Below are 23,030 nucleotides of genomic sequence, written 5' to 3'. Positions count from 1 at the left end.
CTCTCTTTCTTGGCTGTCTTGTTGGGCACCAGCCACTGCCTGGTTATTCTGCTGGCTGGGTAATTGGCCCCGGATTTTAAGCATGAGTTCCCCGATCAATCTGAATGGGGTAGACCTGAAACTGCTAGGACAGACACATGTCAAAACAGGACAAACAGTAATATGATGAAAGCATTGCTTTGGTGCTATTGATATTGCGAAGGCTTTAATGGCCTGAGAGCCCTGTGCCTGTGGGATGGCCTCTGCAACTCTACCTCCCATAAGCACCAAGATCCAGTGACCAGCACTGGCACATGTTTAAATGGCTCCTGTAAAAAGAAGAAAGACAGCAAGGTACTCTGTGTGTGTGTGTGCGTGTGCATGTGTGTATGGGGGAGGTGTAAGTTATTAAAATGTAAGGATTAATTATTGTCATAGAGGGGGAACCTTCTGTGTTAAAAATAACAAATGTGAATCAATGAAGTGAAGGGGGGCATAGCTGTTCTTATTCAATCTTTACTGAACTCCACAAATTCCTGTTGGTCATGGGGAAATCACTCCCCCCCCCCGCCCCATCATTCCTGTCTTTTGAAACCCCACCTGGAAATCTGGTTGCCCCACCTAGCGTCGAATGCTGGCCACAAGCCGGGTGCAGAGTCCCCCTCTCGCTGTCAGGCGAGGATCCTGAATCGGAGGAAACTGTTTAGTGAGGGTCTCATCCCATCAAAGCCAGGGTCAAAGCCAGCCAGTTGGAAACTGTGTGGGGAAGGATCCTTGCACTGAGGTGACTTTACAAACTGAGGCCTTTGGCTCGGCCTCTGTGGCAGTCTTTAGGATGCTTAGGGCTGATCCTGCATAGTGCAGGGGGTTGGACTAGATGGCCTGTATGGCCCCTTCCAACTCTAAGATTCTATGATTCAGTCAGTGGCTGAGGAGCAGGTGGCCGGCCTGGGGACAATGTTTGCAGCCTCTGAAAAATTAAAAAAATGAACAGAGCAGTTAGGAGGACCTCTGGGTAGCCACTCTGGCCTGCTAAGGGGCATGGGGGGAAAGGGGCAGCAAGCAGTGCCCACAGCCAGGGGATCGGTAGCTATTTGCCTGCCTCGGTGAGGTTGCAATTTTCGGCACAAAGAATCTTTCATTGTGAATGAGGCAGAGCGTTTTTCATTTGCGACACCGGGAACTTCACCTCCTCCGAGCCCGAGAAGGAATTCTGCCACTTTCCATGCCCATCCCCATCAATTCCCTGCCACGCAAGTGCGCTCTGTCCATACAGCATGTAAAACAGGTTCCTTCCAGCAGAGGCCTCGGGGGACCCGCATGGAATGGAAACTTTCATCCATCTCTTTGTGGTGCCTCGTATTAGGGCCAGTTTTCACAACCATTTTGAGTCCAGCCAGCCCCTTCCCTCCTGCCAGAATGGCACCGCGGTTGAGGTAAATTGGTTGTCTGAACGGATAGTCGGGATCCTCGTCTGAGATTTCTCCCGACGTTTCCCAGGCGGTTTGATGGGATTTTATTTTTAAAGCAGCCGCGAGGGTTATAAATGTGCTTTTAAAGGGAATCATAAAAAGCCGTGATGTGAAACAATGTGCGTGGCGTTTGTGCATGGCGGCGAAATATCCACAGCCGTGGCGAAGGAAACGCTAAAGAAACTGCATTTGGGTAAAGCGATGAAACTCTGGCATCATTCGTCCCACATAGAGCATTTCTGCTCTTAAAACAGGCCGCTGTTGAAACCTCTTTTGATATTGGCTTCCCAAGTAGCATATTCATAGCAACGGATCCAATTATCACAAAAACCGCTGATCATCTTTGTGGCTCCTTGTGATCCTTCTTGCTTCCCTGCTGCTGCTTCTTGGAGCCGTTCTCCCCGCATCCTTGTTTGCCCTCACTGTCCTCTGCCTCGCTTGCCCTCATTGCTCCTTCTTTGCCCACAAGTGTCATTTAATCTCATCGGCTGCAGGGACCTGTAGGAGACGTCATTGGCTCAGTCATCATATCATCGTATCCGTGACGAAAATGGCACCGTCGTAATATGCAGGTACCTGTGCTCCACAGGGCAGTCTCCATGCATAATTTCGGTGTTCCCATATATCAGAAACAATAGAGCAAGCAGTTCTGGGCAGGGATGTGCTCCCATTATGCAGTCTTAATGTGACTTCAAAAGTAGTTAACATGATTACACTTTTGTATCATATTAGAGAATGTGAATACTAATTGAATACAAAATTTTAATTCAGTAGAACCAAAAAAAAATGCTGAGAACAGAAAAGCACTTAATGGGGTTGAAACTCCTGGGCTATAGCATGAAGTAAATAAAAGGGCAGAAAATAAACACTAGTTTTTCTGTGGTGAATCCTAATTAATTGGAGAGTTCTGAGATTCAGAAGTCCCTTTATAGGAGGGGTGGCCGAACTGGGGATCTCCCAATGTCCATGGAGTACAATTCCCATGAGCCCTTGCTAGATGCTGGCAGGGTCTCATGGGAATTGTACTCCACGGACATCTGGAGAGCCCCAGTTTGGCCACCTTTGCTTTATAGTCCCTCAGCGGTTGCCAGCCTCCAGCTGGTGGCTGGAGATGTCCCATTATTACTATCCAACCCCCTGCAGAATACAGAAACTCACAGCTACCTGCCTATCCACAATGACCTCAATTCTATGCCCAAATAATACTCCCCTGCCCCCCCCCAAAAAAAACCCACCCCAGAATCCCTGGCTAGCCTGGCCTGGAAGAAATTCTCCTCCTGACGCATCTAATCCAACCTCTACTCAATGCAGGATCCTTGAAAGCACCTCCTGTGGGTCATGCAGTCCCAAATGCCATGTTCTTTCAGATGGCAGCGACTGCATTTGTCTAGGGAGGGTGGCAGCGTTGCCCCCACCTGCCTGCCAGGGGTCCCTGCCGGTTGCATTAGCAAGCTTCGTGTCCTTCTCAGAGAGAGCCTCCAGCCCAAGCAGGGCTCCCTGCTTTGAGGGGACCGGTGTGCTCACCTTCCTCAGTGCCACGCGACGGTATTTTTAGAAAGGCGCAACCTTCACCCACTCGTCGGGACCCGCAAGGTTGCGTTGCTAACCTCGCAGCGCACGAGTCATCTCTCATTAGCCGTCTCCCATCAGGGCCCGTCATATTAGTCCTGTATCGTATTAGTATTTGTGGGCACTAATGTGATCCGAAAGTCGCTAATCTGATAAGACTCCTGCATTGTATCAGTGAAAACAAATATTAATCCGATCGGATGGGAAATTGCTAATAAGAAGCCGCGTTGCTAATAGGACGCGATGGGTCTTCCGGGGAGGGGGGGCGTCGCTTCCCCAGTTTTCCGGGGGCACCTTCAGCGGTGGCTCCAAAACAAAATGGGGCATGAGCGTTGGGCAAGGGATGTTGCGTAGGCCAAGCCGCGATCGGATGCATTCACATGAGAAGCCTCCTCTAGGGCCAGAGCCGTTCTGTCCCCTCATTCCACAATGCAGGGGAGGCCAAATGTCCATGGACCACAGATGTCCATGGACCACAATCCCCTTGAGCCCAGGGGCCCATGGGAATTGTGGTCAATAGACATCTGGACAGCCACAGTTTGGCCACACCTGCATAATGCTCTCCAGGGAAATGGGAGAGTCTAGGTAAGACACGGCCCCACCACACGGGGCAGCCTGCCCAAGGAGATTGGGAAATTTCCCCCCTCCCCTGGCTTTCTGCAACCTACACAGAACTGAATTATTCAAGGTGGCTTTTGTACACAGGCAATAGAGCCACAGCGTGCTAAATGATTCACCAAGTGACTTGGATAAATCGTTAGGGACTGGGGTCTATACGACGGGAAGTCAAGCTGGCGGAAGGTAGGAGCCTACGATGACATTTTGGCATTATTTGATGCGCCGGGTTAATGCTTCTGCTTTGCTGTGATTCTGGTTGTAGACTTCTGTTGGGGGGTTGCTATTCACTATTATTTGTTTATTTACTTTCTGTGCCGCCCCTCCCCACAATGGGATTGGGGTGGTTCACAACAGTAGTAACGGAGAAGAGGAGGCGGAGGGGGGGACAGGAGGGCTCTCCTGAAGTATCTGAATGGTTGTCCCTCGGGGGAGGGCAGGGAGCAGTTCCTGTGGGCAGCAGTTCCTGTAAGCCACGTTGGGTAGAGAAAAGCGGCATGTAAGAACCAACTCTTCTTCTTCTTCTTCAGCAGAGAAGGGGACCCGCAGTCATGGCTTTACACTATGTGCAGAATGGTACCGGCTGGATATCGGGGGAGGGGGGATCATCACAGTCCAAGTAGTTCAGCAGTGGAATGGGCTGCCTAAGGAGGTGGGGAGGTCCCCCTCACTGGTGGTCCTTAAGCAGCGACTGGAGAGATAACGGATGGAGATAACGGATGCTTTGGGCTGATCCTGTATTGAGCAGGGGGTTGGACCAGATGGCCTGTGGGGCCTCTTCCATGATTCTATAATAATAAAATACAGTAATAACAACAACAATAACAATAATGCACAATTAAAACCCTGTTTGCTCCCCCCCTTAAGTCCTTCTACCCGCTACCCAGATTAGAGATGTATAGGTCAAATAAATAGGGAGGAGGAGGAGGAGGGAGGCCCGTGGAGCTGCAGACGGCCCTGGTCTCAGCCGCAGGTCTGGCGGAAGGGTGCCCTCCACCCCCTTATGCCTGAATGTCCCATCCTGTCCGGACTCACTCTGTGTCATCCGCCTGGAGTCCAAGTGTGGAAGGTGGGCTATGATAAATTTAATGCACAAGTAAAACTTGATTGCATGAAAGTGGTCCTCTTGCAGGAACTGCTTAGCTGGCGTCAGCAGCGCAAATTTACCTGCCCTTCTGTTGAAGCACCAGACAGAAATCTACGGATTTCTTTTCCTTCTCTAAACCCTAAGTGGAGAATATCAATTTCTGTCACAAAGAGGCACAGGATGTGAACCAGCACTGAGGAAAAATAGGCATTAAACAATTACCGGAGTTTAGCTTGGTTTGAGACACCAGCAGTTTTGAAAGCGGCGAGCTATGCGTTAGCTAGCAAGGGGGCTACCAACCTGTTAAAACGCCATGCCGGTTCCTGGCAAAGGTAAGGATTCGGGCCGGGCCGAACGGTGCCAACCCCGGGCTGTGATTGATTCTCGGGGGTGCCGGAGCAGCACAATTACTCTGCCGCTTGAGCTCAGCGTGGTGGTGCTCCCCATCCCCCCCCCTGCACATTTTGTCTGTATGAAGATTGCTTTGTTTCCGTGAGCTGCACTGAGCTTCATTTACTATTACTCCTCTGTGTTATTACTGTTTGTGATTCTCCGGGGATAATTGGCTCCCCCCTTTCTTTCCACCCTGGCTTCAAAGACTTGCTTGGAAAGGGGAAGGCATGACTTCTCAGTTTTGTGCATAAAATACATGTATCCTGCCTTTGCAGTGCTGTCTGGTCAATACAGCTGTCCCCTGAAAACACAGGCCATCTGGCCTTATTTCCTTATTGAAGGGTAGGGTTCAAGGACTAGGGATGCCAGCCTCCAGGTGGGGCCTGGGGAGCCTCTGGAATTGGAGCTCACCTTCCGACTGCAGAGATCAGTTCCCCTGGAAAAGAACGGATGATTTGGAGGGTGGACTTGGTGGCAGTGTACCCCAACGAGGCCTTACCCTCTCCCAGCTCCAGCTCCAAATCTCCTGGAGTTTCCTAACATGGACCTAGCAACCCTAACAAGAATGCAAGGATAATAATTATTATTATTATTACTTATTGAGTTTGTTCCCCGCCACTCTCAGCAAGCCGGCTTGTGGCGGGTTATAGAATAAAAAGCCCATAATACAATAAAATTCCCATTAAAACCTCCATTAAAATTACAAATTGCATTAATGCCATCTTACTGTTTGCACTGTAACAGAAGTTCCTATGCTACAGTTATTAGTGTTAATTATTATTATTGTTGTGGTTATCTATATATCATGGAAAGTTCCTTGTATTGTTGCTGCATTCTATGTAAATGGGCCGAGCCTCAGGGGAGGGCGGTATATAAATATAACAAATAAATAAACAAAAAACTAAAACAAGCATGGCAGGGCAACAGGGTAGGATCTGCTGGCCACCACTGATGGAACAAAAATGGGGTGGTGTATCTTCCTTTGGGGTGGGGGGCATCAGATTTTCTCCCTGCAATGGCCTCAACCGTAGACCTGGTGGAAGAGTTCCGTCTTGCAGGCCCTGCGGAATGCCAAAAGCTCCCGCTCTTCCGGGAGCTCATTCCACCAGGTAGGGGCCAGGACCGAAAAGGCCCTGGCCCTGGTTGAGGCCTGGCGAGCTTCTCTGGGGCCAGGAATGACCATCAAGTTGGTACCCACAGAGCGCAAAGCCCTGTGGGGGGGGGGCATAGGACAACAGACAGTCCCACAGATATGGAGCCTATGAATCAGACACTATGTAGGGCAACATCCTGCTTTGCGCAGGATCTGGGACTAGCTAGATGCCCCCAGGAAACCCGGAAGGAACCCCCACCCATATTCAGGGCCATTCGGGAGCCCCTGTTTTGCCGTTATGCCGATAGACTTCTCTTTCTCCCTCCACAAATCGGTCTGACCCTCTTTAAAGGCTCCTGAGCTTGTGGCCATTGTGTAAACTTCAAACAAAGGCGAAACAAACCATTTAATGGGTATTCCCCCCCCCCTCTTCCCCAGCAAATTCTAGGCCACCATTAGCCCTTGAGTTAAGATGTAATCTAAATCGTCTGTGCTCCCTGGCTTCCAAACACGGAAAGGAGCGAGATACCTTGCGGGGGAATTGTGCATCTTAGAACAGGTCTATAATGCAATCAATTCTGTATATCCCAAGTGAAACAGCAACATTTATTTAACGTCTTTTATGGAGCAGCTGAGTTTTATCACAAATCACATTCCATTTTCGTTCACTGGGGACCCCTTGAAGGCTAAAACACACTTAGTTTCCTCCGAGGAAATTTACCAATTCCTCAATAAAGGCCTATTTGCCTCCGTATGTAAAATTGACACATTTATTGAATATTAAACATGTGTTGGTTCCTTCCCTGTTCCTTTTCAACTTTATTGGGCTGCCCTTAAAAGTCGTTAGGGGGAGGCTGTATCAAAGTTGTAATAAAGGTCTTATTTATATGCAGTAAAAGAATGGTATTGAGCCAGTTTCTCTTCTCGCTCCCCCAATTTGGAAAGGGTTTGTTCCCCCTCCCCATATCCGTACCCACAATGAAACCAGACCTTTGATTTAGTTACATTGTCTGTCCCTTAGGGGAGGATGTGCCAGCTTTTTTTCTTGTTTTGGTACTATCATAATAGGATTTAAAATAGAGGCACTTTTATCCCCCCCCCTCAATAATGTCATAATATCACGACCAGGTGAGGTTAACAGTTGCGAGTTGTGCATTTCGCCAGCTGCGATACGCCTCGATCATCCCTGCTGCAGTTTTTTCTGCAAGGGGGGAGGTGGAGAGGGCCCCTTGGTTTGCCGGCAGGAAGGCCCAGGTTTCCTACCTGGCACCTCAGAGGACAGCTGTTCCCAAAGGGCCACGTACACCTGCATGGCTACCAGCGACCAAAACAGCCCAAGGAGCTGGCTCTGTACAAAACTGCTTTATTTGAATGGCTCCAGAACTCCAGAACTCTTTTGGAAGAACCAGTGTTGGGGGAAACACAGCAGCTGCCCGAGACCCAAAAGAACCACTGCCCGTCAGAGCTGGATATCATGCCAGACAAGCAGGTTGCTCGGAGCAAGACAGCCTTTTATTTCCACAGCAGCCTCCTGGAGTCGGATGTGCTGAGGGTCACCCAGCCTGGCTCTGTCTGGTGTGGTTTTTTGATCATCTCCATCCTGCCGGGAGATCACTTCTCCCTTCCCCATTTTATATATTCCTCAACCCTGCGGGGTAGGCTAGACTGAGAGTGCATCATTGGCCCAATGTTACCCAGTAGGTTTCTATGACAGAATGGAGTTTCGAGCCTGGATCTCCCCGAGCCTAGTCTAACCAGGACAGGACACCACCGGCTTATGCCAAGGGACGCTTTGTGTTCCTGCATTTGGACTAAGGGGCCCCCTGTCTGAATAGGACCCCCAGAAAACACTCTGGTAGGCTACAGCCAACCGATGCGCAGTGCCCAGCCCCAAAGAAGTGTGGCTGTCCTCATGCAGGGCCTTTTCTGCCCTGGCCCCGGCCTGGTGGAACGAGCTCCTGGAGAACATCAGGGCCCTGATAGAGCTGACCCAGTTCCGCAGGGCCTGCAAAACGGAGCTCTTTCGCCAGGCATTTGGTTGGGCCTACTATGCCCGGGAGATCAATACAATCCTATGGACCCCTCCTGCCAACTTTGAGGCCCTCCTCCCCCTCCTAGTCTGCTGATAATTGGTACCGACTCTGTTCTCAGACCAAAGAACAACTGTACTGCTTTCTTCTACTGATTTTAATCTATTTTCATGTATATAGTATGGTTTCAATATATACTGTATGTGTCTATTGTTGTGAGATGCCCTGAGATGCCTGGCTCAATAGTGGCGGCCTATAAAAACAAACAAACACACACATGCACACACACGCATACACACACACACGCATACACACACACACACACACATAAGCAAGCCCCCATGCTGGGACTGGCTTCCACCATGCCCCCCAAAGAGCATGGAGGTCCCCTGACCGAAACCTGCTTAGGATCCCTGGCCCAGAAGAGGTGAGATCGGCCTCAACCAGGGCCTGGCCCTTTCAGCCTCGCCCGGCCTAATGGAACAATCTGGCGAAAGAGGTCAGGGCCCCGCAGGACCTTAACCGGTTCTGCAGGGCTTGTAAAGCGGAGTGGTTCCAGCAGGCCCGGCTGAGGCTAGTCAGGACATCAAGAAATGCTGAGAGAGAGAAAAGATCTTCCTCTCCCAAGATCTTGAAGTTAAAATGGGGGGGGGGGGGGCTGATGGAATGCACCAACACATTTTGAGGGTCCTCACTGGATTTGTATGCACATCCATGGCTTTAACCGGTGTTGTTAGCCGCCCTGAGCAAAGGGCAAACTACAAAAACAAAGTTTATCATCATCATCATCATCATCATCAAAAAGGGTCAGCCAAAAGCCGCGGATTCGAACCCCTTGCCCCTTGCCCCCCCCCCCCCCAGCCACCGGGGTTAATCCAGTCCCCCTTTTACGGGCGGCCGTCGGAGGGGAAGTGCTTTGAAATGCTTAGAGGGGATAAACAGCTTTTAATGAAGTTACAGTGCTACATAATGGGCGTCATAAAATTGCCTTCATGCTATGAGGTCCCAGGACGGCTTTTACTATCGACTGAGTGGGCCGCGATTCTCCTGCTCGCTCTCCCCCCCCCCCTCTTTTTGCAGCTGGGGGGGAAGGAAGGAGAGCAAGGGGGCTGCGGGGGGGCGGCGGCCCGGGAGCAGAGCGGCAAAGTCTTTCCAAAGGCTTCGTCGAGGGAGCCAGCCGGCAGCTGCCAGGGGCTGGGGGGGGGGCGAAGGGGGGCGCTGCGGCCAGAGGCGGCCTTTGGGGAGGTCCGTGGCGGAGCGGCGAGTTTCCTAGCAGCGGCGCAGATGTCCACCTTGTTTCTCGGGCTGCGCCTCGACGGGGAATTTATGGCTCCTGCGCCGGGGAGTCTGCGGGGGGGGGGGGGGCAGGCCGGGCTGCAGGCGCCAGCCGTAATGCATCGGCGAGACGCTTCTGATTGGCCGATTGATTCGCCTCGGATTTGATTTATTGATCGATACCCTCGAAAAAAGAATTGGCGTCTGGAAAGCCCCGGCTAATCTTTAACTGCTGCTGCAAACCTCTCCGGGGGGGGGCGAGGGGGGGGCAGCCGGGCCAGCCCAGGCCGGCCGGGGGAGAATTTGTTCTCGCTCTTTTTTAGCCGCTGATAAAGGGCTGGGCGGGGGCACCTGAGCGCCTCTTCTCACCCGGGGGGGGGGGGGCTGGGGGGCCTGGGCCGCCTTCTCCCCCCCGCCCCCCCCCTCCTGCCAGCCGGCAGACCATCGCCAGCGCAGAGCGGGGCCAGATCTATACATTGATGGAATTCAAAGCCTCCGGCATCGATTACCGTTATAGCAAAAAAAAAAAAAAAGGGGGGGGGGAGGAAGAAAAAAAGAAAAATCCAGCGGCGTGCGGAATGGCTGATTATTTTTAGACAAAGATTTCGCCCCTCTCAGCAGCAATTTTTTGCTGAGCCTGGTCCTTGCGTCAGATGTCGGCTGTTGATTGCAATTAGATGCAATAAGCCCCCCCCCGCCCCCCACACACAGGCAGCCCACCCCCTGGAAAAAATATGTAAAAGCATCTCGGGCCTAGAGGGCTGCGCTCCTCCCCTCCCCTTCGGCTGCTGCTTATTAAATCGCCTCTTTTGTTTGCTTCTGCCTGAGCCCCCCCCCCCGCATCCCCTCCCCCCACCCTTTTACAGCTGCCTGGATGACAGATGATGCTACCAGCAGAAGCCCCTTCGGTGTGGCCCGGTGTCATGGGGGGGGGGGCGCTGCACATGGCTGGTTTGTTGCTGGTGTGGTGCAGCTAGTCCTCGGGGAAACCGGGAGGGTCTCGTGTCTCTAATATTTCTGATTTGGGATCTCCCCTGGAATCTGGCAGGGGAGAAGACGGACCCCTCTTGGTGCTCTTGGATGCACAGGGCCTGGGTCTCTGGGTGGGGCCTGGAGATCTCCTGGAATGACAGCTGATCCCCAGATGACAGCGATCGATCCTGTGGGGCAGATGGCTTCACCGAAGGGCAATCTCTCTGGCTTTGCCCCTGACTAAGTAGGCCCCCAGACCCACATCCCCACGAACTCCCCAGCCCAGAGCAGGCAGCCAGAGGGATTCGGAAGAGGGACCCAGCTCAGTTTCTTGGTGGTGCTCACTAAACGCATGCCCCTGGTTTGCTCCGAATGGGGCCCTTAATCCACCCGGCTCAGCGCCGTCTATTCCGGGTCTGTCTAGCTGGACGTTGTCGCCTCTTCGTGGCCTCAGCTCTCCCGGAAGGCTTTTCCAGCACCTGTTGCCAGAGCCCCTTTGACTGGCGGCGGTCCCTCCGTGCTCAGCTGTAGTCCTTGAGGAGGGGGTGTGTGGAAGCGAAACAGCATCTCCCCACAGTTCTCAGGCGCTGATCGCTCGCATCCCACGAATCCCTCAAGAAACGTGGGTCCCACCCTGACGGAACCACACAGCCCACTTTCTCTGGGGATGGACACTTCCTCGCAAATGATGGCATTAGGGTTTCCAGGCCCATCGGTGCCGCCGGCAGGGTAGGAGGCGCACTTTCCAGGAGCAGGGAGGAATGACCCGGAAGAGATGTCCGCGTGCTGGGGACGTTGGGGAGCAACACTCTGGGCAAAACTCTATGGTAGAATTAGCTTCTAACCATAGAGTAGTTCTCCAAAACCAGAGTGCCCCCCACACGCACACACAACAGCCCCAATGGACTAACGTGATATAGCACATCACGTTAATTTGTGGCATTCTGGGACTGGCATTCTAGCCCAAGGCCACCCAGCTGGCTGCATATGGAGGAGGAGTGGGGAGTCAAACCCAGTTCTCCCCGTTTGAGCCCGCTGCTTTTAAGGACCACACCACCTTGGCTCTTAGTAGAATGCCTTTTAAGCTGCACAGGCCAATCAGAAGCTGTCCTGGGCACAAGTCCCAGTTGGCCCCTCCCACTAGGTGGGCACTTGGAAAGGTACTGGAGGGCATCATGACACACACACACACCCCGACCCCTTGTTTTAGTCCTGACTCAGCAGGCACTCCAAACTTCCCGGCTACCCACAAGTAGAAAGAGTTTCTTCCACCCACCCACCCACCCCAAGCTGTCCCAGGATTAATGGCATCTTGGTCAATGCTATTGGTTTTCTGCAATTAATAATAGATTAAAGGTGCCTGGGAATGAGAGCAGTCTTTCTTGAAGCGGGGAAGGCCGGGCGTCCTTTGTTCTTCGTAGCACTCCCCCGTGGCACGAAATGCATATTTTGGAAGAGACTTTCTTCCTTAGATCTCACGCAGGGGCTCCCCTAAAATGCCGCTGGCCACCAATGCACAGATCTTGTCCCAATAGAAGTTAGGCCCTGCAGGGACAGGCCAAATGTCGGAGCAGTCCAACACCCTGCAAGGAGGTGTCCTGCACAAGTACATGGAGGTTTCATTTAGCCGTCCTGAATAACAGTCATTAACCGATGTACGAATTAGTCTCATCTCCTTTCAAGCCATCTGTGTGGGTGGCCATCCCTGTATCTTCCGGCCATGGCTTCTGTAACTTGAGTTGACATTATGGCTTAAAAAATTTTTTTTTAAGAAAACAGCATCTCATGTCCAGCTTAGTCAGGGGCATCTTTGATACCCCTCCTGTGCTTTTAACGGGACTAACTTTGAACCGCTCATGGGCTCACCCCGGCCGTCCTCCACTCCTCCAGATTTCCCCTCCTGCCTCTCTGGGAACGTGAGTCCGTCCCTTCCTTGATGACGATGACCTCAGCCAGCGCTGTTGAAAGCTCGCAGAGCACGATGGAAAACTCTCTGGCAGCTGCTGTTTTTCTTTCTTTGGGAAATCTAATATATTGATTAGCTTTCTTCAGAACAGCATCAATAAAAGTGTATAATGGCATGGCGGGGCCCCATGGCGTCTTCCTTGGCTGGTCTGAAAGCCCCCCCCCCGCCAACTCTGCCCGACAAGGCAGGAAGCCGATGTCAGCTCTTACCTTGACGGCTGCTGCTGGGCACGGCTCCTCTTGGTCTGGTCGGGCTGGCCTTGGCAGTGCTGCCGCTCATTTAGCTCTCCTCTGCGGTGGAAATCGGCCCTTGGGTCTGACGTGCCATCCTGGGAACGATCTCCCGGCCTTCAGTTGCTAAGCCAGAGATAAGAGGTTATGGGCCCAGCTAGCGGGGGGGAATCCTCAGTACGTCCCCCCAGCAGAGGCAAGGGCTACCTGGGGCTCTACTGCAATTCCTCTTCCTCCGGGTCCTGAAAACTTGGAGCCTCCTTTTACGTCTGCCGTTCTCCGTAGAGTTTTCCTGCTAGCCGTTTGTATTTTGATCTGCTCCTCGATAATGAAGGTGGAAGCTGCTCAGTTACGGAGCGTGCTGGCCAACGAGGAAGGCAAGTAGTAGCAAGAACCAGACTTGGTCCTCTCTCCCATGGAGTCTTGTCTTAATGTGACCAAAGTATAGCGGCCTCAGTCCGGTCCTTTTCACTTCTAGGGAGAGTCCAGGCTGGATGTCATGTGATGTTTTCAGGGTGACCCATCTGGAGCAACCAAATCTAGGAAGAGAAAGGACCCGATTTCCAGAGCTCTTCCATTTCCAAGGCAGCGGGTAGGCAGGGTAGCCGGAAGGTGGCCGGGGCGGGGGGGAGCTGCTCATTCCTCCTTGTTTTCTTCTTCCTGGCTAGTCCCTTCAGTGATTGCATTGAGAGCCAACTTGGCGCCATGGTTAAGAGTGACAGCCTCTCATCTGGAGAACTGGATTTGATTCCTCGCTCGTCCACATGCAGCCATCTGGGTGACCTTGGGCCAGTCTCAGTTCTCTTGGAGCTCTCTCAGCCTCGTGTATCTCATAGGGCAGGTTTCTCATCAGTGATATGACTATAGTCGGTAATGCCCCCCGCCCCGATCTCTTTCAGCCCCACCTTCCTTGCAAGGTTTGGGGAGAGGAAGGGAAGACGATTGTAAGCTGCTTTGAGACTCCTTTGGGTACAAAACCTCAGCTCTTCTTCTCTTCTTCACAAACAGAGCTAGGTTTGTTTCTGTGGCTCCTTGTGTTGTTCTGCATTAAAAGAGTCAGATTTGAGTCTGGTAGCAAAGTTCGAGTCCAGGGGCAACTTCAAAACCGACAAAGTTTTATTCAAGGTGTCAGCATTTGTGTGAAAGCACACTTCATCCGATACAGCGAAACATAATTTCCTCTGGAGCAAACACCCCCTCCAGAATAATGGGACCTCGCCCTGTGAACCCATGGCTGAGAGATTATTTCTCAGAGTGTCAGGGACGGAGGAATGCGGGGGGGGGGGGTATGTTTTCAGAAGGGGAGTGCCAGTGTATTGTAATTAGGACTTTGTCAAAATGCAGCAGCAAAGCTGAATGAGGAAATGCTCGCTTGCTGAGGCAGTATTAGCAGCTGATCGGTTGGGGGGGGGTCCTTGCGGCTGGCACGTGAACCGTACAATAATGGGTCTCTTGATGAACACATTTCCATATCTTTTGAGAGCCCAAATTGCAAATTCTCTTTCCTTCCTGCCATTGTAACAGACCCTATGCATCTGTGAGATAAATGCCCCATAACTACGGTGCTAAGATGCATGGAACCCCTGTGACGGTCGCAGTGCTGTCCCCAAAAGCCAGATGTGGGAGAAGATGCAGGACCCGGGAACAGTATTTTTGCCAGGCGGATGCTCTCTCTCTGGAGCCTGGCAAGGGGCAGTGCATTCCAAGGGCAGAATAATACACCACGAGACCCATAATTCACGGGGAGGTCCCAGCTGTGGCCCAGGTAGCTCTGATTGCAATTCCCATCCCGGTCAATCCATTTCACAAGGAGCTACCTGGGAGGGGCCTTTGGGTGCACGTCTGGGTCAGCAGGATTGATGGTGGCAGCAGAACCTCATGGGTGAGAATCCCGGGGGGATGAAGGCTGGATACAGTCAGCCTTCCTCAACTTCCTTACTGCTGAGAAACCCCTGAAACATTCGTCAGGCTTCAAGAAACCCCAGACGTGGTGCCATCCTGCAGAGTACGGCTGGGAAGCAGAGCTCTGGACACGCCCACCTGGGGCCCCTCCCACCCCCTCCAGGCCCATCATTGGCCATTTGGGGAGGGGAGGTTGACATGACCATATATGGTCATTATCACGGTAGATGTTTAAAGATTTTTAAAAATATATTAAAAATTAGTTAACTCCCACTCTTTCAGGAAACCCTCCTTGGGCTTCAAGGGACCCTGGTTGAGAAAACGAGGATCTTGGGGATCAGGGTGGCAGCCCAGTCCCTGGCTAGGGTGTAAATGAAAGACTTTGGGAGGCCTTTTTTTGCACTGGGCGGCTTAATGCACAAACACACAACTCAGACCCCACGGAAGCAAGAGCCTCCAGTTCTCCAGCTGCACCTTTAAGCTTGGGAGCCCTTCTCAGCCTCCCCCCAAATGAGTCAGGCACTTAGCACCATCGTGCCATTTCCTCCCTTTCTGGAGCGGGGGGGGGGGGGCGCAGAGCTGAAGGGAACCAGAGAGAGTTGTGTCAAGGTCCCGTTTTGTTTCCCCAGATCACTGTGTAGATCTGCCGTAGCACAGCTAGATTGGAGTCCAGGAGCCGTGTAAGAAACCAAACAGATTTTGGAGGCAGAAGTGTTTGAAAGTCAGCGCTCCCCTTGTCAGATATCTAGTGGAAGGAATTTTGGCTCTTGAAATCTCCAACCCCACGAATCTTGTTGCTTTCTATGGTGGCTTCAAATTGAGCTGTCCCTTTGAGCATCTCCAACAAGGAACTGGGGGATGGCCCCAGAGAGCTCTGCCATGATAGAGGAAGCATCCTTCCGACTCTTTCATCCAGTGCTCTCGGCATGGGCGGGATTTAACAGCTCCTGCCGGCCGCTTCTCATGGGAAGGGAGGGATTGTCTCAAAGAACATGGCACAGTTGAGGGATCGGGTAATCCCCCCCCCCCACACGCCTGGTGAGCCTGGGTCGCCCAGTCGTCTCTGCTTTGCAGCAGTCCTCCTGTCATCCGCCCCAAATCTTCACCTTATTGAGCACCCAAACTGGAGCCGGTCAAAGTCCGAGCACCTTCTGGAGCAGACGGTTTTTCTTCTCTTGAAGGGAGGCAAGGCCAACAGACCGTGATGGTGGAGCCCAGGGAACAATGTGGATGGTGGGCATTTTAATTCGGCCGCCTCCTCGGCCGTCTTGCCCTGACTGCCAATGCCTGGCCTTGCTGGCGAGATCAGAGGAGGGGATGGTGGATGGTGCGTATGCTTGTGCGCATCCATTTGGTGTCCAATCGTCTCGGCCTGGGCGGGGTGCCTGACCCTTGGTGCCTATCGCTCTCTAGGTTTTTGCTTAGTTACTCCCATAACAGCCAGACTGCAATACCTCTGCTGGACAAATTGCTTCGGGATGCTTGGGTCGAAGAGACGAATTTGCGGCGTGGTTTATGTGTTTTATTGAATCATTTTATCATTTAAAATGCATTTTTAATTGTTCAAATGTTTTAATGTTTTTTTTTTTATGTTTGCTGTCCCGAGGACTGTGGTTGGGCAGAACAGCATAGAAATAGTATTGATAATGATGATGATGATGATGATGATGATGATGTAATTTCTGTGCACAGGAGCCTTGGACTTCACAACCACAGTTTATCCCTTAGTGTGTTTTGCAGTGTCATTTCTTGAATGTCCAAGAGTTGAGGCTTGCTTCTTCTCACACCTTTGCACCCTCAGAGGTCTGTTTGGGGGTCTGAAAGAGGTTGAGCCAGACGTGATAGCAAGAGGGGCAGAGACTTCAACCCAGACTGCAAAGGCCCCGTTTCCTTTCTTTGCATGATTTGCATTCATCCTTTGTTGGGCCACAGTGCTGTGCAAGTCATTGCAACCTGTGCTTACCCACACCTTCAGGAGTGGGGATCATGGCAGGTAGGGCTGCCACTTCAAGGTGGTGGCTGGAGAGCTCCTGGGATTGCAACTGATCGCCAGAGATCAGTTCACCTGGAGAAAATGCCCACTTTGGAAGGCAGACCCTACGCAGGGGTGACCAAACTTTGGCTCACCAGAGGAACATGGACTACCCTTCCCATGAGCCCCTGCCAGCACTATGCTGCACACTGGACTCAAACTTGGTTCTGTCTTTGGAAGCTTGCCAGGTGAACTTGGCCCCATCCCAACCTCAACCTACTCGACATCACAGGGCTGTTGTTGTGCGGATAAGGTGTTGGGGAAGAAAACAATGTCATAAGCTGCTTTGGGTCCTGAGTAGGGCAAAAAATGGAGACAGTTTATTTTTTTAAGCAAAAGTTAAACGGCTCCATCTCCCAGAATCTCCACTCACGTCTCATCTAAGCATCAGCAGGCCACGAAGCACAGCTCTTTGGAGGCGACCCTGTTCTCTCTCTCTCTCTCTCTCTCCCTCCTATGATCTTCCCTAATCTAAAATGGAATCTCTGGCTTCGGGTGCTTTATCAAAACGGCTGTAATAGGATCTTGAGAAGGACAGCGATTCCAGAAGCGCATTAGATGTTCGTTCCGGGGAAAGATATGAAAGCCGATGTTCGGGGGGAGGGGCGGGGGGGTGACGGGACACAACAAGCGATGCCGTGCAACATATTACGGACGGACACCGCGTGCACCGGGGACTCCAGAGGGCTGGAGCGATAGGCGATCTGTTCAAACACAATGCTCTTTTCCGACAACAATAGTTCTTTCAGCCCTTGATGTGGTGCTAAAATGGAGGCGTCAGGTGCTTCTCCAGGGCCTGGCATTCATTGACGGCAAATGCCCCAGTGCATCTCCACCTTCCCCCCTCTTAAGTAGGAATTCTCCCCCCTCCTTTTCTCCCCATCAAGCGCCATTTCGGTTCCCACCCCCTCATCTGTACCAGCATCCTTGCAGTTCGCTCCAAACCACATTCTGTTCAGTGAAGAGACGATAATTAGGCCTGCAAAAAGTGTGGGGCCAAGCGTGGTGGGTGGAAACCAGGGCGGGATGCAAACCATGTTTAGCTCAAAAGAATAACGGGGGGTTGTCCAAGAGATGGAAGAGGGGAGGGTTGCTAATTTCAGGTGGGAAATTCCTGGAGATTTCCAGTTGGAGCCTGGAGAGGGGTGAGTTTGGGGAGGGTGAGGCCTTGGCAGGGGATAATGCCCTAGAGCAGGGGTGGCCAAATTGTGGCTCTCTAGATGACCAAATACCATCAGCCCTTGCTGGCAGTGGCTTATGGGAATTGTAGTCCATAGACATCTGGAGAGCCACAGTTTGGACAGCCCTGCCCTAAAGCCTACCCACCAGAGGAGACCTTTTCTTTGGGGGAACTGATCTCTGTTTCTGCAGTCTGGAGTTGTAATCCCAGGAGAAGTTCAGCCCCTGCTGAACAGTTGGCAACCCAGCCCCATGGGGACTCTGCTGATAGCCTAGGAGGGGCTTCCTCTGTTGCAAGAGTGAAATGTAGCACCAGAAAAGCTTGCGCCTTTGCTGAAGCCACACTATTTGCAACGGTCACCCACCCTAGGGCTAGCTTTTCTGAGAAGTTCAGGCAGCAAGGTTGGCTCGGCAAAAATAGAGGCAACTGTTTCATCATTTCCCATCCTGGTATAAGTTGAAGTTATAATTAGAGGTACAATTAAAACTCTCAAAGTGATAAGGTTCTTTTTTAGAGTAAAAAATCACTTCCCTGCAAAGGAGTCATAGCATCATAGAATCATATAAGCCTCCTCCTGTGTTTCTGTCTGAGTCCTTGTTCTGGATGTACTTGCCGTTTTGCAGGAGGAAAGCCTAGAATGCCCAGCCCTGGATGGCCCCGGCCAGCCTAATCTCATCCGATCTCAGAAGCTAAGCAGGGTCGACTCTGGTTACCACTTGGAGGGGAGACCCCCAAGGGAGTCCAGGGGGGCTTGACAGAGGCAGGCAGTGGCCAACCCCCTCTGAAAACCCCTTGCCTCGAAAACTCAAAAGCATTGCTGTCAGTCAGCTGTGATTTGACAGCACTTCCCATCACCCCACACTCATGCAGAGGTGCAATGGGCAGCATCTTCTGAAGATTGGGAATTCTGCTGCATCTGCATTGGGGGGGGGGGGCACAGCAATTGCTCTGAACCTACCAGTGGGCTTTGAAGGAAACTAACTGTCGGGAAGCCAAGAGGAGAAACAGACCGGTCAGTCCTCTCTCTTGGGTGAGCCCTCCTATTTCTTGTTTTGGGGTTCTGGGCTGAGTGGCTTTACCTCTTGAATAGTCTGCTTGGACTCGTCAGCTGGGAGGCTGCCTTCCGCACCCCTGGCTGGAGCGATGCCGAAACCCCTAGTCAAAACTTGCCTTCGGACCGTGGCTTTCCTGGAAGATGCCGCAAGACTGTTAAAAAGCTGCTGACTCGATCTTCTTGCGCCTTGTTCCTCTGGATACACATGGGAGCTCGGTTTTATCTGCTTTTTCTCCAATATTTTTTTATATCTAACAGTGAAATATTTATATGGTCCAATAAAAAGCAGAAAGCTTGCAATCTCTCTCAAATTCATTGGAGACCAAGAGGAGCTTTGTTGTAGGAATTTAACACCCAGCCGTGACCCCTGGTAATTGACTCCATACATCTTTCGCATCAGGAATTTACATAATACGCAGGGGGATGATTGATGGCTCCTGCCAAACAGCCTGTCTACCCAGCGGCCGGGCACATGGCGATCCGTCTTGCCTTCTGCAGCCTGTCGTGCCCGGCCCTGCATAGCAAACGGGGCAGCCGCACAACGCCTCCCTGTGTCGCCTCTCTTTGGCATCCCCGCCACCGAGAGTAGCCGGTTTCCTCTCCTTTTCTGACCACCTTCCCAGCTGGCCCTGCAAATCCGGCTTGCAGATCTGGAGATGCAAGTGATGGTGGTGGTGGCTACAAGCACAGACAGCTGCAAGAAGGGTTTGGACCAACATCTGGAGCAGAGGTCCCTCGGTGGCTCCTAGCCACAGGTCTAGAGAGCAGCGATGCTCTGTTTTCTTGGTGCTTGGAGGCTTGGGGAGTTCTGGCCCTGGTGGTGGACCTCCTGGTGGCACCTGGGTTTTAGCCACACAGTGATGGACTGGATGGACCATTGGCCTGATCTCGCATGGGTTGCCATGGTCTCCTTCCTCCTCCTCCTCCTCCTCCTCTTCCTCATCTTCTTCTTGGACATTGGCTGTTATTCTGGGAGATCCAGGCCCCACCTGGAAGTGCGTCCTTCTTTTCATGCCCACCCTGGGGTAGATTTGCTTCCTTTTCATAGATAAAACCTGTTTCCTTTGATTCTTTGTTTTTGAAACCTTGTTTTATTTCCCTCAAAGAAGAAGAAGACCACTCCACATCTCCTTAATGGCTTGCATGCATGCAGCTCTACGTCTTCCAAACCCAGCATGGGTTGAATCCATAATTCTTTAATGAAACGTTTCCCTGGTCTTGAAGTGACCTGTGCTTGATTTACAGCACGGTACACAAAAGGTCAGTTTACTTAATCCCGGAGCTTTCAATTCCCCCCTCCCCAAATTCCACTGAAATTAAAAAGCCATAGAGATCTTTAAAAGCTTATTTATGAATGCTTAAAAGCAGAAGTCAGTTATAGCTTGGGAATCTTCCTTCTCGGCAGATAGCCATCAGTGTGTGTGTGGGGGGGGGGGAGTGAGCAGCCAGGGCTGGGAATGAAGCAAAGCGATCATGCCACGCAATATGTTGTTCCTTTAGTATTTTGACACTATCGCTGTGTTTTCCTTGCAGCTCCCGAAGAGCGGAGGGAGGGAGGATATTAAGAGTATCGATCAGCCAAGGCCTGCTTTTAATTTGAACCCCCATCTGTATTTGTTTACATGGAAACCTCTCTAATCTGGATTCTTTTTCTGGCCGTAGAACAGACTCCCTCCCGGTGCTCAAAAACATGCTGGGCAGCAGCAGGGGCTGGCAGACCCCATGATGAAAACCTGCGCTGCCGTTTGGGAAGGAGAACAGCCATGGAGGGCAGCTGGCTGACGCCACGACATTGGGCGGAGGCTGGCATCCAGGCTGCAAGTGGGCATCTCCCTGTTGCTCGCAGGCATGACCAGGCTCCCTTCCATGGACCTTGAACGTCTGGGAGGAATGGGAGCAAGCAGGGCTCTGGGGTCACGGGCTTGTGGAGGGCGAATGGTAAGGGGACAGGAGCAGCCTCAGAGGACGTCAGCTTCTCTAGCACAGGTCAGGGTGGCTAATTCTGCCTTCTGCATCTGATCCTCACAGCAATCACAACCCTGTGAGGTAGCTGAGGAGGGAAGGGCCTGATGGGCCTAAGATCACCCAGTGGACATGGATGGCAGCTTCTAATCTGGTGAGCCAGGCTTGATTCCCTGCTCTCCTGCATGCAGCCAGCTGAGTGACCTTGGGCTCGCCACGGCACTGATAACACTGTTCTGACCGAGCAGTCCTGTCAGGGTTTCCTCAGCCCCTCCTATCCCACATGGTGTCTGTTGTGGGGAGAGGGAGGGAAGGCGACTGTCAGCCGCTTTGAGACTCCTCCGGGCAGTGACAAAATCCGACTCTTCTAAGTGGACACTGTAACCATTGTGCCCCAGTGCCTCTTCTGGGCTCCCTGGGACCACGAGACAGAGAGCTACCAAGAGGAGGACCCCAGAATTACTGCAAAGACCGTCTCTATGCAGCTGTAGGCCAGGCTAGGGATTTCTGAGCCATGCACTCAGAATAACGGTCTGGAGGGGTTGAAATGAACTTGACAGAAGATGTATTTCTAGACTAGATGTTCCTGACCTGGGAAGCCCAGGCTGCCCTGCTTGCATTGGAGCTTGGAAGTGCCACAGGGTCGGCCCTGTTCAGTACTTGGATATTCTTCCCTTTGCGTCTGGAGGCTGAGCTCCTCTCGGACCATCAAGGGTCGTGCTGCAGAGGCAGGCAAAGGTGAATCCCCTCTGAGCATCTCTTGCCCTACAGCTGACATCACGACTTGATACCTCATGATGGCCAGTCCGTCAGCCTCCCACACGTTCGTTTTACACCAGGAGCAGGCAGGACAGCCCTCTAGGATCACCATAAGTTGCCTATGGCTGGAAAAGCATGTTTGTATGGCTAACCTCACACATGTTGGCTAATGCGCTTTCAGTGTTCTTTAGCAGTCCTTTGCAGCTGGATTTTCCTGTGTGGAAGATCTGCTTGATAGAGGTCATTGGGAGTGCATTATCCGGTGTGTGTGAAACAAGTGTACTTAGAATCATAGGGTGGAAGGGATCTCCAGGGTCATCTAGTCTAACCCCCTGCAGATTGTAGGAAATTCACAACTGCCTTCCCACCCACAGTGACTCAGGTGAAGTCACTCAGGTGACTTCCATGCTCAGGTGAAGCCCCCCACCCCCCTCCCCAAAAAACACACAGAATCCCTGGAAGAAATTCACTTCCCAATCCCAAAATGGCGATCGGCCTTTCCCTGCATGCTTATTTACGGACTCTGTGTCCTGCCTTTCTGCTCTCCCCAGGGCCACTGAGGCACCTCACCATCCTGGAGAGCAGACATGATAACACCACATGTTTAAAACCCTTGCAAATTAACCCCCCACCTCATTAAAACCAAGTTAAAACATGTACAAAGACATAAAAGCAGCCATTAAAGCAGTGGGGGTGGGGAGGGATCCCTGTGGGAATGCCATCCGGAACAAGAAGCCTTCATGCGTGGGTGGAAGGCAGTCACAGAAGGGGACAGGCAAGCCTCCTGCCAGAGCTTTGGTGCCATGACCCGGGCTTGCTACCTGCCTGATCTCAGCCGGTGGCGGCACCCGAAGCAGAGCCCTCCAGCAGGAAAGGGCAGAGCCAGTGAATGCCCTCCAAAGTCTTCTGCAGGCTGACGCTTTTGGTGTTCCCCTTTGCGCCTGGAGACTGAGCTCCTCCAAGTAAGGCTCCCCACTGGGAAATAGAAGAGGGACTCATTTAACTGCTGCGTCCGTTTCCCTGAAGAAGAAATGCAAAACACATCCAGGGATTTTCTGTTCCCTGATGGTGGCCCTTTATTGGCTTGGCTCTGGGGCTGTTTTCTGGTCTTCCATTCGTCTCCTTCACTTCTTGGGGCTTTCCTTGTCAGGCGGAACCACCTGCTGACTGCATCCCATCCTGCCCCCTCCGCCTAGGAACACGGAAGTCCTGCCCCCTCTCATTTCTGCCAGCCTGTGCACTCGTGAGCAGGGTCGCACCGTGGAAGGAGACAGTTAGGATGCATGGGAAGGCTACAGAAGGGAGAAGGATGATATAATCGGGTATATCAAGGAGGATTAGATATTACAGAGTGTACAAAACTCAAAGTATTTCTCCCCAACATCCCCCTTTCATTATAATTTTCAAGACCTTATCTGTAGAATGCAATGGTCCTTACATCTGTTGGAGTACTTTTATTT

The 23,030-nt window shown here is 52.0% G+C and overlaps 1 protein-coding gene across 11 annotated transcripts in view; it reads left to right on the top strand.

The window, feature by feature from the left end:
• CUX2 (cut like homeobox 2) overlaps window positions 1-23,030 on the top strand; it is a 117,893-nt gene that overhangs the window by 51,757 nt on the left and 43,106 nt on the right. For 3 of the 11 annotated variants that reach the window (XM_077309367.1, XM_077309366.1, XM_077309364.1), the window contains exon 1: window positions 3,736-3,821. The exons of 7 other annotated variants lie outside the window; for them this stretch is intronic. The gene's annotated coding sequence lies outside the window, so the exon portion shown is untranslated. Of the gene's footprint in view, window positions 1-3,734; window positions 3,822-23,030 lie in introns of those variants that run through there. One more of the 11 variants, XM_077309362.1, reaches the window with a different exon arrangement.

This window comes from Paroedura picta, chromosome 13 (assembly GCF_049243985.1).
Source record: "Paroedura picta isolate Pp20150507F chromosome 13, Ppicta_v3.0, whole genome shotgun sequence".
NCBI classification, from domain to species: Eukaryota; Metazoa; Chordata; class Lepidosauria; order Squamata; family Gekkonidae; genus Paroedura; species Paroedura picta.
The sequence above is the reverse complement of the archived record's forward strand: the minus strand, read 5'-3'. Positions and strand labels throughout refer to the sequence as shown.